Here is a 14,411-nt window from a genome sequence, read left to right as displayed (position 1 = left end):
ACAGGAAATTTCTTCCAAGTCCTAAATCATACACTGACAAACTCCCATAGCTCCAAAAACTCCTACATAATCATATCACATGCTTTCATTACATACAAATACAATTATCCCATATCCCTGTATAAACATACAACCCAAGCTTCCATTAGATACATGAATTTTTAACTTTCAGAATGCAACCAAATGCACAGTCCTAGATAATGTGCATACAACTTCCCGTGCACCCTGAATACAGACATTAATGAAATTTAAATGCGACTTCTGCTTCCCTTGAATAGACTTAATTACACAACACACTAAAATATGCAAATGTATTCACCAATACCTATTCAGCCCCACATTACTTAAGTATACAAATAGAGAATTACATGAACCCCATGCTACAAATTCCCCCCTTTCAGCCTCTAGGTCTGGGGTTTTAATTTTTATGGGATAAAAACTGGTCTCCTTTCCCTGCTGGCAGCACATGGCATAATCAGATTCCTCCTTGGGAAAAGCTTTCTTTTCATTAACATAACACATGAGGTCAGCACAGAGCCAATCCTCATCTGCCCCATATTTTGGCCAGAATACATCAGGTGGCAAAATGTTTTCTCTTGTTCAAACATAACAACAATATTTGATCACTTTCCTTTTATCCTTTCCCTTGGTCCAATTACTTTTGGCCCAGTGTTTCAACATTCTCCCCAATGGACTATCCAGAGGAATGTTCCCGGGGAACCCTACAGGTACCCCCTTCCCTTTATCTCCGGCCGGCCGACTGCCTCTATTCCCCATTCTGAGTCTTGTCTGGGCATCTTTCCCTCAGGATTAGTCTCAGACTCATCAGAATGTCCCCAATCTGAGTCTTGTCTGGGCGTCTTTCCCTTAGGAGCAGCCTCAGACTCATCAGAATGTTCCAACCACCAATGCAACACTTAACAGTCCTTTTTTTTTCTTACCTTGGTCTATGCACAGTTACCTGGTCACTGTTAGGCATGTTTTTCCTTCTCCTTTCCTTGTCCACAGTTGGCAGACCTAAGCATCTGATCATGGGTCTCACCAGCAGTCAGAGGCAGGCCCCCAGTGATGGAGTCTGAGACCACACAAACGGCGGCACGCCTTCCCTTCTTCTGTCCCAGGGGTCCTCCTGGATGCTTTGGATCCTGGACAAGCCCCCAAGTTGTGAGAAACAAGCAAAAAGGAATAAGCCATCACCCGATTGTGGAGAAGAAAAGAATTTATTCATGATCTTGCAAGAATGGACGCACAGCCAGAAATGTGGTGGGTGCACTGAACAATAGAACACAGCAAACTTTATTCTAAGTCTAACACCCAAGTCCCTCCCCTGTTTCTTCATTGGCTGAATACTCCAGAGGGTACAGCCTATCTGAGAGAGCTAAGTAGTCTGCCTTTGTGGTTTTAAATTGTACAGCCTATCCAAGTGGGATAACTCGCACGCCTTTGGGAGTGCCAACTCTGGGCTTATGTTAGGGGCTCTCTCCTTCCCTTTAACTATGGAGCCCATTTGAGTTAGTCTTGTCTAGTTTCCATTTTACCTACTCCATGTTGCCTTTATGTGAAAGCTGAACTTAACCCTTTCTTACAGTCCTTGTTTTTCTCAGTCTTGTTTTAGGAAACTCGTGACCCATTGGCTTCTTTGCTTGAATTCTGGAGCCTTGATTTTAGTCCAGTAGCATGGTCTCAATTATTTAAGCTAAGTCATTAGATGCTTTTGCCCCAGAGTACCTGGCATAGTTTTTTGTTTGTTTGTTTGTTTTTGTTTTGCCTTTTAAATAGTCCTTTTTGTAGAAGATAAAGCACTCTGGCCTGTAACGGATTGCAAATGTTTACAGGGAAGCATCAGGATCAAAACTGTCTGTAGATGATAAAATACTTAAAATAGCTAAGTTTAATTTATTGTTCTTTTATAAAAGTGGAAGTTCTGATAAAAATTCATCACAAAAATAATCTAAATGAGGAGGAATTTTGGTTGTTTCTGTGACATGTAACATTCTTTTAGGAATAACTGAAGTTATAACAAATAGCACTATACCATTGTCTAATATCAGGCAGATTGGTACTAGGACAGTTCATAGGCAGTGAGGATGTTGACAGATCTCTAGGGATTTTATAAATTTTTGAAATGTTTATATTAATAGCATTTTGCCCATATAAATTTAACTAACAGAAAGTTAGAATATCCTATTTAAGTTGACAGTACTTCCCATGTAATATATAACATTCAGTAAACTTAATTATTTCTAGCATCACTGTTTTTACAAGGTGAAAGAATAAATCCTTTGTGATTTTCCAGGTGCCTTCAGGAAAATTCCAAAGATAGTTTGAGATCAATAAGATATTATTTAGCATTTGATTTGGGGAAGGTAAAATGTCAGAATTTGTTAGGTCTACACATTTTGTTAAATAAGAAAATGGGGCACTGTGAAATAATATTTGGCTCATTATTTAACCAAAGTGACAACAAAAGTGAATAGTGCTGACATGATTATTAAAAAAGTAATGAAAAGACTTGTTTTCTAAAGCAATAAAGGATGACAAGCTCAACATAAATATCAATAAAGATATTTTTCTGTAATAAGAAATAAAACAAAATAGAGTTACTGTGGCTAAGAGATTTAAAATGGAGGGGCAAGATGGCGGACTGGTGAGCTGCATGTTTTAGTTACTCCTCCAGGAAAGTAGGTAGAAAGCCAGGAACTGCGTGGACTGGACACCACAGAGCAATCTGACTTTGGGCATACTTCATACAACACTCATGAAAACGTGGAACTGCTGAGATCAGCGAAATCTGTAAGTTTTTTGTGGCCAGGGGACCCACACCCCTCCCTGCCAGGCTCAGTCCCGTGGGAGGAGGGGCTGTCAGCTCCGGGAAGGAGAAGGGAGAACTGCAGTGGCAGCCCCTTTGGAAACTCATTCTACTGGTCCAAACTCCAACCATAGACAGACTGAGAATAGACACCGGAGAATATGAGAGCAGCCAGCCCAGCAAAGAGGAGACAGACATAGAAAAAAACAACACGAAAAACTCCAAAATAAAAGCGGAGGATTTTTGGAGTTCTGGTGAACATAGAAAGGGGAAGGGCAGAGCTCAGGCCCTGAGGCTCATGTGCAAATCCGGAAGAAAAGCTGATCTCTCTGCCCTGTGGACCTTTCCTTAATGGCCCTAATTACTTTGTCTCTTAGCATTTCAATAACCCATTAGATCTCTGAGGAGGGCCCTTTTGTTTTTTTTTAATCCTTTTTTCTTTTTCTAAAACAATTACTCTAAGAAGCCCAATACAGAAAGCTTCAAAGACTTGCAATTTGGGCAGGTCAAGACAAGAGCAGAACTAACAGAGCTCTGAGACAAAAGGCAATAATCCAGTGGCTGAGAAAATTCACTAAACACCACAACTTCCCAAGAAAAGGGGGGTATCCGCTCACAGCCATCATCCTGGTGGACAGGAAACACTCCTGCCCATCCCCAGCCCCATAGCGCAGAGCTGCCACAGACAACCCGGTGTGACGGAAGTGCTTCAAATAACAGGCACACACCACAAAACTGGGTGTGGACATTAGCCTTCCCTGCAACCTCAGCTGATTGTCCCAGAGTTGGGAAGGTGGACCAGTGTGAATTAACAAAGCCCCATTCAGCCATCATTTCAGCAGACTGGGAGCCTCCCTACACAGCCCAGCAGCCCAGAACTGCCCTGCGGGGATGGCACTCACCTGTGACATAGCACAGTCACCCCTCAACAAAGGACCAGGGGGTGCACAGCCTGGAAGAGGGGCCCACTTGCAAGTCTCAGGAGCCATACACCAATACCAAGGACTTGTGGGTCAGTGGCAGAGACAAACTGTGGCAGGACTGAACTGAAGGATTAGACTATTGCAGCAGCTTTAAAACTCTAGGATCACCAGGGAGATTTGATTATTAGAGCCACCCCCCCCCTCCCTGACTGCCCAGAAACACGCCCCATATACAGGGCGGGCAACACCAACTACACACGCAAGCTTGGTACACCAATTGGACCCCACAAGACTCACTCCCCCACTCACCAAAAAGGCTAAGCAGGGGAGAACTGGCTTGTGGAGAACAGGTGGCTCGTGGACGCCACCTGCTGGTTAGTTAGAGAAAGTGTACTCCACGAAGCTGTAGATCTGATAAATTAAAGATAAGGACTTCAATTGGTCTACAAATCCTAAAGGAACCCTATCAAGTTCAGCAAATGCAAAGAGGCCAAAAACAACAGAAAATTATAAAGCATATGAAAAAAACAGACGATATGGATAACCCAAGCCCAAGCACCCAAATCAAAAGATCAGAAGAGACACAGCACCTAGAGCAGCTACTCAAAGAACTAAAGATGAACAATGGGACCATAGTACGGGATACAAAGGAGATCAAGAAGACCCTAGAAGAGCATAAAGAAGACATTGCAAGACTAAATAAAAAAATGGATGATCTTATGGAAATTAAAGAAACTGTTGACCAAATTAAAAAGATTCTGGACACTCATAGTACAAGACTAGAGGAAGTTGAACAACGAATCAGTGACCTGGAAGATGACAGAATGGAAAATGAAAGCATAAAAAAAAGAATGGGGAAAAAAATTGAAAAAATCGAAATGGACCTCAGGGATATCATAGATAATATGAAACGTCTGAATATAAGACTCATTGGTGTTCCAGAAGGGGAAGAAAAGGGTAAAGATCTAGGAAGAGTATTCAAACAAATTGTTGGGGAAAACTTCCCAAATCTTCTAAACAACATAAATACACAAATCATAAATGCTCAGCGAACTCCAAATAGAATAAATCCAAATAAACCCACTCCGAGACATATTCTGATCACACTGTCAAACACGGAAGAGAAGGAGCAAGTTCTGAAAGCAGCAAGAGAAAAGCAATTCACCACATACAAAGGAAACAGCATAAGACTAAGTAGTGACTACTCAGCAGCCACCATGGAGGCGAGAAGGCAGTGGCATGATATATTTAAAATTCTGAGTGAGAAAAATTTCCAGCCAAGAATACTTTATCCAGCAAAGCTCTCCTTCAAATTTGAGGGAGAGCTTAAATTGTTCACAGACAAACAAATGCTGAGAGAATTTGCTAACAAGAGACCTGCCCTACTGGAGATACTAAAGGGAGCCCTACACACAGAGAAACAAAGAACGGACAGAGAGACTTGGAGAAAGGTTCAGTACTAAAGAGATTTGGTATGGGTACAATAAAGGATATTAATAGAGAGAGGGGAAAAATATGACAAACATAAACCAAAGGATAAGATGGCTGATTCAAGAAATGCCTTCACGGTTATAACGTTGAATGTAAATGGATTAAACTCTCCAATTAAAAGATATAGATTCGCAGAATGGATCAAAAAAAATGAACCATCAATATGTTGCATACAAGAGACTCATCTTAGACACAGGGACACAAAGAAACTGAAAGTGAAAGGATGGAAAAAAATATTTCATGTAAGCTACAGCCAAAACAAAGCAGGTGTAGCAATATTAATCTCAGATAAAATAGACTTCAAATGCAGGGATGTTTTGAGAGACAAAGAAGGCCACTACATACTAATAAAAGGGACAATTCAACAAGAAGAAATAACAATCGTAAATGTCTATGCACCCAATCAAGGTGCCACAAAATACATGAGAGAAACACTGGCAAAACTAAAGGAAGCAATTGATGTTTCCACAATAATTGTGGGAGACTTCAGCACATCACTCTCTCCTATAGATAGATCAACCAGACAGAAGACCAATAAGGAAATTGAAAACCTAAACAATCTGATAAATGAATTAGATTTAACACACATATACAGGACATTACATCCCAAATCACCAGGGTACACATACTTTTCTAGTGCTCATGGAACTTTCTCCAGAATAGATCATATGCTGGGACATAAAACAAGTCTCAATAAATTTAAAAAGATTGAAATTATTCAAAGCACATTCTCTGACCACAATGGAATACAATTAGAAGTCAATAACCATCAGAGACTTAGAAAATTCACAAATACCTGGAGGTTAAACAACACACTCCTAAACAATCAGTGGGTTAACGAAGAAATAGCAAGAGAAATTGCTAAATATATAGAGACAAATGAAAATGAGAACACAACATACCAAAACCTATGGGATGCAGCAAAAGCAGTGCTAAGGGGGAAATTTATAGCACTAAACGCATATATTAAAAAGGAAGAAAGAGCCAAAATCAAAGAACTAATGGATCAACTGAAGAAGCTAGAAAATGAACAGCAAACCAATCCTAAACCAAGCAGAAGAAAAGAAATAACAAGGATTAAAGCAGAAATAAATGACATAGAGAACAAAAAAACAATAGAGAGGATAAATATCACCAAAAGTTTGTTCTTTGAGAAGATCAACAAGATTGACAAGCCCCTAGCTAGACTGACAAAATCAAAAAGAGAGAAGACCCATATAAACAAAATAATGAATGAAAAAGGTGACATAACTGCAGATCCTGAAGAAATTAAAAAAACTGTAAGAGGATATTATGAACAACTGTATGGCAACAAAGTGGATAATGTAGAAGAAATGGACAATTTCCTGGAAAGATATGAACAACCTAAACTGACCAGAGAAGAAATAGAAGACCTCAACCAACCCATCACAAGCAAAGAGATCCAATCAGTCATCAAAAATCTTCCCACAAATAAATGCCCAGGGCCAGATGGCTTCACAGGGGAATTCTACCAAACTTTTCAGAAAGAACTGACACCAATCTTACTCAAACTCTTTCATAACATTTAAGAAAATGGAACACTACCTAACTCATTTTATGAAGCTAACATCAATCTAATACCAAAACCAGGCAAAGATGCTATAAAAAAGGAAAACTACTGGCCAATATCCCTAATGAATATAGATGCAAAAATCCTCAACAAAATACTTGCAAATCGAATCCAAAGACACATTAAAAAAATCATACACCATGACCAAGTGGGGTTCATTCCAGGCATGCAAGGATGGTTCAACATAAGAAAATCAATCAATGTATTACAACACATTAACAAGTCAAAAGGGAAAAATCAATTGATCATCTCAATAGATGCTGAAAAAGCATTTGACAAAATCCAACATCCGTTTTAATAAAAACACTTCAAAAGGTAGGAATTGAAGGAAAACTCCTCAATATGATAAATAGCATATATGAAAAACCCACAGCCAGCATAGTACTCAATGGTGAGAGACTGAAAACCTTCCCTCTAAGATCAGGAACAAGACAAGGATGCCTGCTGTCACCACTGTTATTCGACATTGTGCTGGAAGTGCTAGCCAGGACAATCCTGCAAGACAAAGAAATAAAAGGCATCCAAATTGGAAAGGAAGAAGTAAAACTGTCATTGTTTGCAGATGATATGATCTTATATCTAGAAAACCCTGAGAAATCAACGATACAGCTACTAGAGCTAATAAACGAATTTAGCAAAGTAGCGGGATACAAGATTAATGCACATAAGTCGGTAATGTTTCTATATGCTAGAAATGAACAAACTGAAGAGACACTCAAGAAAAAGATACCATTTTCAATAGCAACTAAAAAAATCAAGTACCTAGGAATCAACTTAACCAAAGATGTAAAAGACCTATACAAAGAAAACTACATAACTCTACTAAAAGAAATAGAAGGGGACCTTAAAAGATGGAAAAATATTCCATGTTCATGGATAGGAAGGCTAAATGTCATTAAGATGTCAATTCTACCCAAACTCATCTACAGATTCAATGCAATCCCAATCAAAATTCCAACAACCTACTTTGCAGACTTGGAAAAGCTAGTTATCAAATTTATTTGGAAAGGGAAGATGCCTCGAATTGCTAAAGACACTCTAAAAAAGAAAAACGAAGTGGGAGGACTTACACTCCCTGACTTTGAAGCTTATTATAAAGCCACAGTTGCCAAAACAGCATGGTACTGGCACAAAGATAGACATATAGATCAATGGAATCGAATTGAGAATTCAGAGATAGACCCTCAGATCTATGGCCGACTGATCTTTGATAAGGCCCCCAAAGTCACTGAACTGAGTCATAATGGTCTATTCAACAAATGGGGCTGGGACAGTTGGATATCCATATCCAAAAGAATGAAAGAGGACCCCTATCTCACCCCCTACACAAAAATTAACTCAAAATGGACGAAAGATCTCAATATAAAAGAAAGTACCATAAAACTCCTAGAAGATAATGTAGGAAAACATCTTCAAGACCTTGTATTAGGCGGCCACTTCCTAGACTTTACACCCAAGACACAAGCAACAAAAGAAAAAATAGATAAATGGGAACTCCTCAAGCTTAGAAGTTTCTGCACCTCAAAGGAATTTCTCAAAAAGGTAAAGTGGCAGCCAACTCAATGGGAAAAAATTTTTGGAAACCATGTATCTGACAAAAGACTGATATCTTGCATATATAAAGAAATCCTACAACTCAATGACAATAGTACAGACAGCCCAATTATAAAATGGGCAAAAGATATGAAAAGACAGTTCTCTGAAGAGGAAATACAAATGGCCAAGAAACACATGAAAAAATGTTCAGCTTCACTAGCTATTAGAGAGATGCAAATTAAGACCACAATGAGATACCATCTCACACCAATTAGAATGGCTGCCATTAAACAAACAGGAATCTACAAATGCTGGAGGGGATGTGGAGAAATTGGAACTCTTATTCATTGTTGGTGGGACTGTATAATGGTTCAGCCACTCTGGAAGTCAGTCTGGCAGTTCCTTAGAAAACTAGATATAGAGTCACCATTCGATCCAGCGATTGCACTTCTCTGTATATACCCGGAAGATCGGAAATCACTGACACGAACAGATATCTGCATGCCAATGTTCATAGCAGCATTATTCACAATTGCCAAGAGATGGAAACAACCCAAATGTCCTTCAACAGATGAGTGGATAAATAAAATGTGGTATATACAGACGATGGAATACTATGCGGCAGTAAGAAGGAACGATCTCGTGAAACATATGACAACATGGATGAACCTTGAAGACATAATGCTGAGCGAAATAAGCCAGGCACAGAAAGAGAAATATTATATGCTACCACTAATGTGAACTTTGAAAAATGTAAAACAAATGGTTTATAATGTAGAATGTAGGGGAACTAGCAATAGAGAGCAATTAAGGAAGGGGGAACAATAATCCAAGAAGAACAGATAAGCTATTTAACTTTCTGGGGATGCCCAGGAATGAATATGGTCTGTTAATTTCTGATGGATATAGTAGGAACAAGTTCACAGAAATGTTGCTATATTAGGTAACTTTTTTGGGGTAAAGTAGGAACATGTTGGAAGTTAAGCAGTTATCCTAGGTTACTTGTCTTTTTCTTACACCCTTGTTATGGTCTCTTCGAAATGTTCTTTTATTGTATGTTTGTTTTCTTTTTAAGTTTTTTTTCATACAGTTGATTTAAAAAAGAAGGGAAAGTTAAAAAAAAAAAAAAAAAAAAACAAGGAAAAAAAGATGCAGTGCCCCCTTGAGGAGCCTGTGGAGAATGCAGGTGTATTGGCCTACCCCACCTCGATAGATGCTAACATGACCACAGACATAGGGGACTGGTGGTTTGATGGGTTGAGCCCTCTACCATAGGTTTTACCCTTGGGAAGACGGTTGCTGCAAAGGAGACGCTAGGCCTCCCTATAGTTGTGCCGAAGAGCCTCCTCCTGAATGCCTCTTTGTTGCTCAGATGTGGCCCTCTCTCTCTAGCTAAGCCAACTTGAAAGGTGAAATCACTGGCCTCCCCACTACGTGGGATCAGACAGCCAGGGGAGTGAATCTCCCCGGCAACATGGAATATGATTCCCGGAGAGGAATGTAGACCTGGCATCGTGGGACGGAGAACATCTTCTTGACCAAAAGGGGGTTGTGAAAGGAGATGAAATAAGCTTCAGTGGCAGAGAGATTCCAAAAAGAGCCGAGAGGTCACTCTGGTGGGCACTCTTACGCACACTTTAGACAACCCTTTTTAGGTTCTAAAGAATTGGGGTAGCTGGTGGTGGATACCTGTAACTATCAAACTACAACCCAGAACCCATGAATCTCGAAGACAATTGTATAAAAATGTAGCTTATGAGGGGTGACAGTGGGATTGGGAAAGCCATAAGGACCACACTCCATTTTGTCTAGTTTATGGATGGATGAGTAGAAAAATAGAAGGAAACAAACAGACAAAGGTACCCGGTGTTCTTTTTTGCTTCAATTGCTCTTTTTCACTTTAATTATTATTCTTGTTATTTTTGTGTGTGTTCTAATGAAGGTGTCAGGGATTGATTTAGGTGATGAATGTACAACTATGTAATGGTACTGTGAACAATCGAATGTACGATTTGTTTTGTATGACTGCGTGGTATGTGAATATATCTCAATAAAATGAAGATTAAAAAAAAGCATTGAACATAGTAGGTACTCAATAAAAAAATAAAAAAATAAATAAATAAATAAAATGGAGTGGGGAGGTCATTCTGGAGGTTACTTTTATGCAAATCTCATCTAGATATCAGAAACTGCCAAAGTAGTCAAAGCCTCAGGCAACACTGTTCCTCAAAACCCTAAGGTTACCTGGATACCATAAACAGACCACAAGATAAAGTAAACTATCTAACCTGAAGGACACTTGGAGCAACCCAAATATCCACCATCCATTTTCATTTAAATTCTGAACACCCCAACCATTTTTTCTTTAAAAACTCTTGCCTGGACACAATTGGGGTTGCTATCTGAATCTGTGCTCCTGGAATTGCAATTCTAAGACCCCAAATAATGGCTTTTTTGCTTTGTGGACAATTCTGATAAGACATAGCATCTTTGCTTTCTGCTTGGATTACTCAGATTGTTAAGAAAAACGTTTACAATCTCAAATTAAAAGAGCAGACCAATAATCCAAGAAAAACTATTTTAACAGAAAGAAAACTAAATCCAAGTTTTGTATGAGGGTACAAGTTTGGTTTGATAAGAAAACTTAAAAATCTGATAAGCCTATCAATGCTTAGCCAACCTTAACAATGTCAAGTAAAATTCCTTTTCCATGAACCTTTTACAACTTTTTATATCCATTCAGATTTTGCCCTATATATACTTGCTTCTCATTCTGCCACAGTCATTTTACTTTAGGACAAAACTACCCTCTTTTTCCTTACCAAAGCATATTCTGCATACCTTAAATAACTGCTGTGGTGGTTTGAAGCTGTATGCACCCTAGAAAAAATGTTCTTGAATCTAATCCATACCTGTGGGTGTAAACCCATTGAAAGTAGGACCCTAACCTTCATTCAGGATAGGTCTTAATCCTATTGCTGGAGATTACTGTAGTCCTTTATAAATGGAATCAATTCAGAAAAAGGGAGAGAAAGCCACAGAAACAAGAAGGAGAAAAAAACAAAATCCAGAAGAGGAGGGAGAGACTAGCAGACTCCCCATGTGCCCTGCCATGTGGCAGAGGAGCCAAGGATTGCTAGAATTTGGTCTTTGGGAAGAAAGCATTGCCTTGATGATGACTTGATTTGGACATTTTCATGGTCTCAAACTGTAAACTAATAAATTCTCATTGTTTAAACCAAATTTATGTCATAGTATCTGCTTTAAGCAGCCTATGAAACTGAAACAGATTTTGATACTGGGAGTGGGGTGCTGCTTTTGCAAATACTGAAAATGTAGAAATGACTCTGGAATTGGGTAATAGTTAGAGGCTGGAAGAATTGTGAGGTGCTTGATAGAAAAACCCTAGAATGCTCTGAAGGGACTGTTGGTAGAAACATGAATGCTAATGGTACTTCTGATGAGGTCTTAGAAGAAAATGATGAATGTTATTGGAAACTGGAGGAAAGCTGACCATTGTTTAAAACTGCGGAGAACTTGGCAAAATTGAGTTCTGATGTTAAATGGAAGGCAGAATTTGAAAGCATTGAGCTTGGATATTTAGCTGAGGAGATTTCCAGGCTAAGTTTGTAAAGTGCAGACTGGTTTCTCCTTGCAACTTATAGTGAAATAAGTGAGGAAAGGGATAAGCTGAGAACTAAACTGCTGAGTACAAAAAAAAAAAAAAAAAAAAAAAAAAAAAACTAGAAATTTGAATGGTTTGGAAAATTCTGAGCTCCTGGAAAGTGAGTCTCCAGAGAATAGTGCTCCATGTGAGGGTTTAATTAAACAAATTAAAGGAAAAATCACTCCAAGGGCAGGACCATGCAAGCTGGGGTCTGGACCAAAGACATCTCTTGGGCTAAGAGAGTGGGCCCACCCATGTATATTGAAAGGTTGAGTCTGCCCTGGCACTTGGAGAGAGCAGGCCTTCCACCCCACTATTCAGGGAGAGTGTTACTGCCCTAGTGTTCTCAGATGTCTTAGACATTGTGGAGAGTCTGGCCATCACCCAGATCTTCACCCCAGTGTTCAGGGAGAGTGTGGCTGCTGCACAAGCAGTTGAAAGGAGTGAGGCTGCCACTCACCAGGCCTGGAGGACAAAACATCATTCTACAGATGACTCTCAGACCTTGAAATCTAATGGAGTATGTCCTATAGGGTTTCAGAATTGTTTGGGACTTGTGACCTGTTTTCCTTCTAATTTCTCCCTATGGGGATGGGAATGTTTATCCTATGCCTGGCCCCCATTTGTAAATTGGAAGCAGATATTGTGTTTTTTAGGTTTCACAGGTCCACAGAGGGGAATGCTGCCAGGACAGACACCATCTACAAACAATTTTGATGAGACTTTGTATTTAGCATTGTTATTGAAATATCTTAAAGCTTTTGGGATGTTGTGATGGAATGAATGCATTTCATATGTGGGAACAGCATATCTTTTTGGGTCCAAAGGATAGAGTGTAGTGATTTGAAGCTGTGTGTACCCCAGAAAAACATGTTCTTAAATCTAATCCATTCCTGTGGGTGTGAACCCACTGTAAGTAGGACCTTTTGATCAAGCTACTTCAGTTAAGTTGTGACTTACCTCATTCAGGATGAGTCTTAATTCTATTACTGGAGTCCTTTATAAATGGAATGAAAATCAAGAGAGGGAGAAAAGGTCATAGAAACAAGAAGCTGAAAGCAACAAAATCTGGAGGAGAAGGGAGAGACCAGCAGAGGCTCCTTGCCGTGTGGTAGAGGAGCCAAGAATCACCAGCAGCCAGTCTTTGGGAAGAAACCACTGCCTTAATGATGCCTTGATTTGGATATTTTCATGGCCTCAAACTGTAAGCTAATAAATTCCCATTGTTTAAGTCAACCCATTTCATGATATCTGCTTTAAGCAACCTAGAAAACTAAAAACACCTGAAAACTTTTAAGTTATCAAAAGACCTTTGAAACTGTCTTTAAACAAACATTCTATAAAATACAATTATTCTTAAAGTTCATCAAAATAACAACAGTGTGTTAAACACAAATTTACATTTTTCATCATTTTAAAGATTTAGTAGATATAATGCTAGCTTTTTTTTTTATCAGTCAAGTTGTATAAACATAGGGAGAACAACCCAAGTAGAATAACTGAAGTAGAAATCAATAAAAATATTCCATTTACAATAGCAACTAAAAGAATCAAATACCTAGGAATAAATCTAACCAAGTAAAAGACTGGTAAACTGAAAACTACAAAATATACAATATATGTCTGTCTAGTTGCTTTAGAGTAGCATTCAAGTCTTGTATTTCCTTATTGATCTTCTGACTAGATGTTCTATTATTGAAAGTATTATATTAAAGTCTCCTACTGTTAATGTAGAACCATCAATTTCTCCATTCAAATCTGTCAGTATTTGCTTCATATATTTTAGGGCTCTGCTCTTGGGTGCATATATATTTATAATTGTTACATCTTATTGAATTGACCCCTTCATCAGTACATAATGACCATCTTTGTCCCTCATAACAGTTTTTGACTTTAAGTCTATTTTATTTGATATTAGGATAGCTACCCCAGCTCTCTTTGGTTACTATTTGTATGGTATATTATTTTCCATCCTTTCACTTTCAGCCTACATGTATCCTTGAATTTAAGTTGAGTTTCTTGCAGATAGCATATAGTTGGGTCATACTTTTTTATCCATTCTGCTAATGTCTGCCTTTATAGTGGACAGCTTAATACATTTACATTTAAAGTCACTACTGATAATGCAGGACTTTCTTCTGCAATTTTGTCATTAAATCTTTGTCTTATACCTTTTTTTCCCCTCAATTCTTATGTTAATGCCTAATTTTATACTTATTTGTTTTTTTTTTTTTACATTGTACCATATTGAGTGTCTTCTCTTTTCTATCTGGATATATTTTTCATATATATTCTTTGTGGTTACAAACAGTTAAAATTTAACATCCTAAATATATAACAATCATATTTGGTTTGATACCAACTTGACTTCAATAGCATATACATATACTTTTC

The sequence above is a fragment of the Choloepus didactylus genome, chromosome 3, assembly GCF_015220235.1.
Source record: "Choloepus didactylus isolate mChoDid1 chromosome 3, mChoDid1.pri, whole genome shotgun sequence".
Taxonomy (NCBI): domain Eukaryota; kingdom Metazoa; phylum Chordata; class Mammalia; order Pilosa; family Megalonychidae; genus Choloepus; species Choloepus didactylus.
This window is presented reverse-complemented; position numbering follows the sequence as displayed.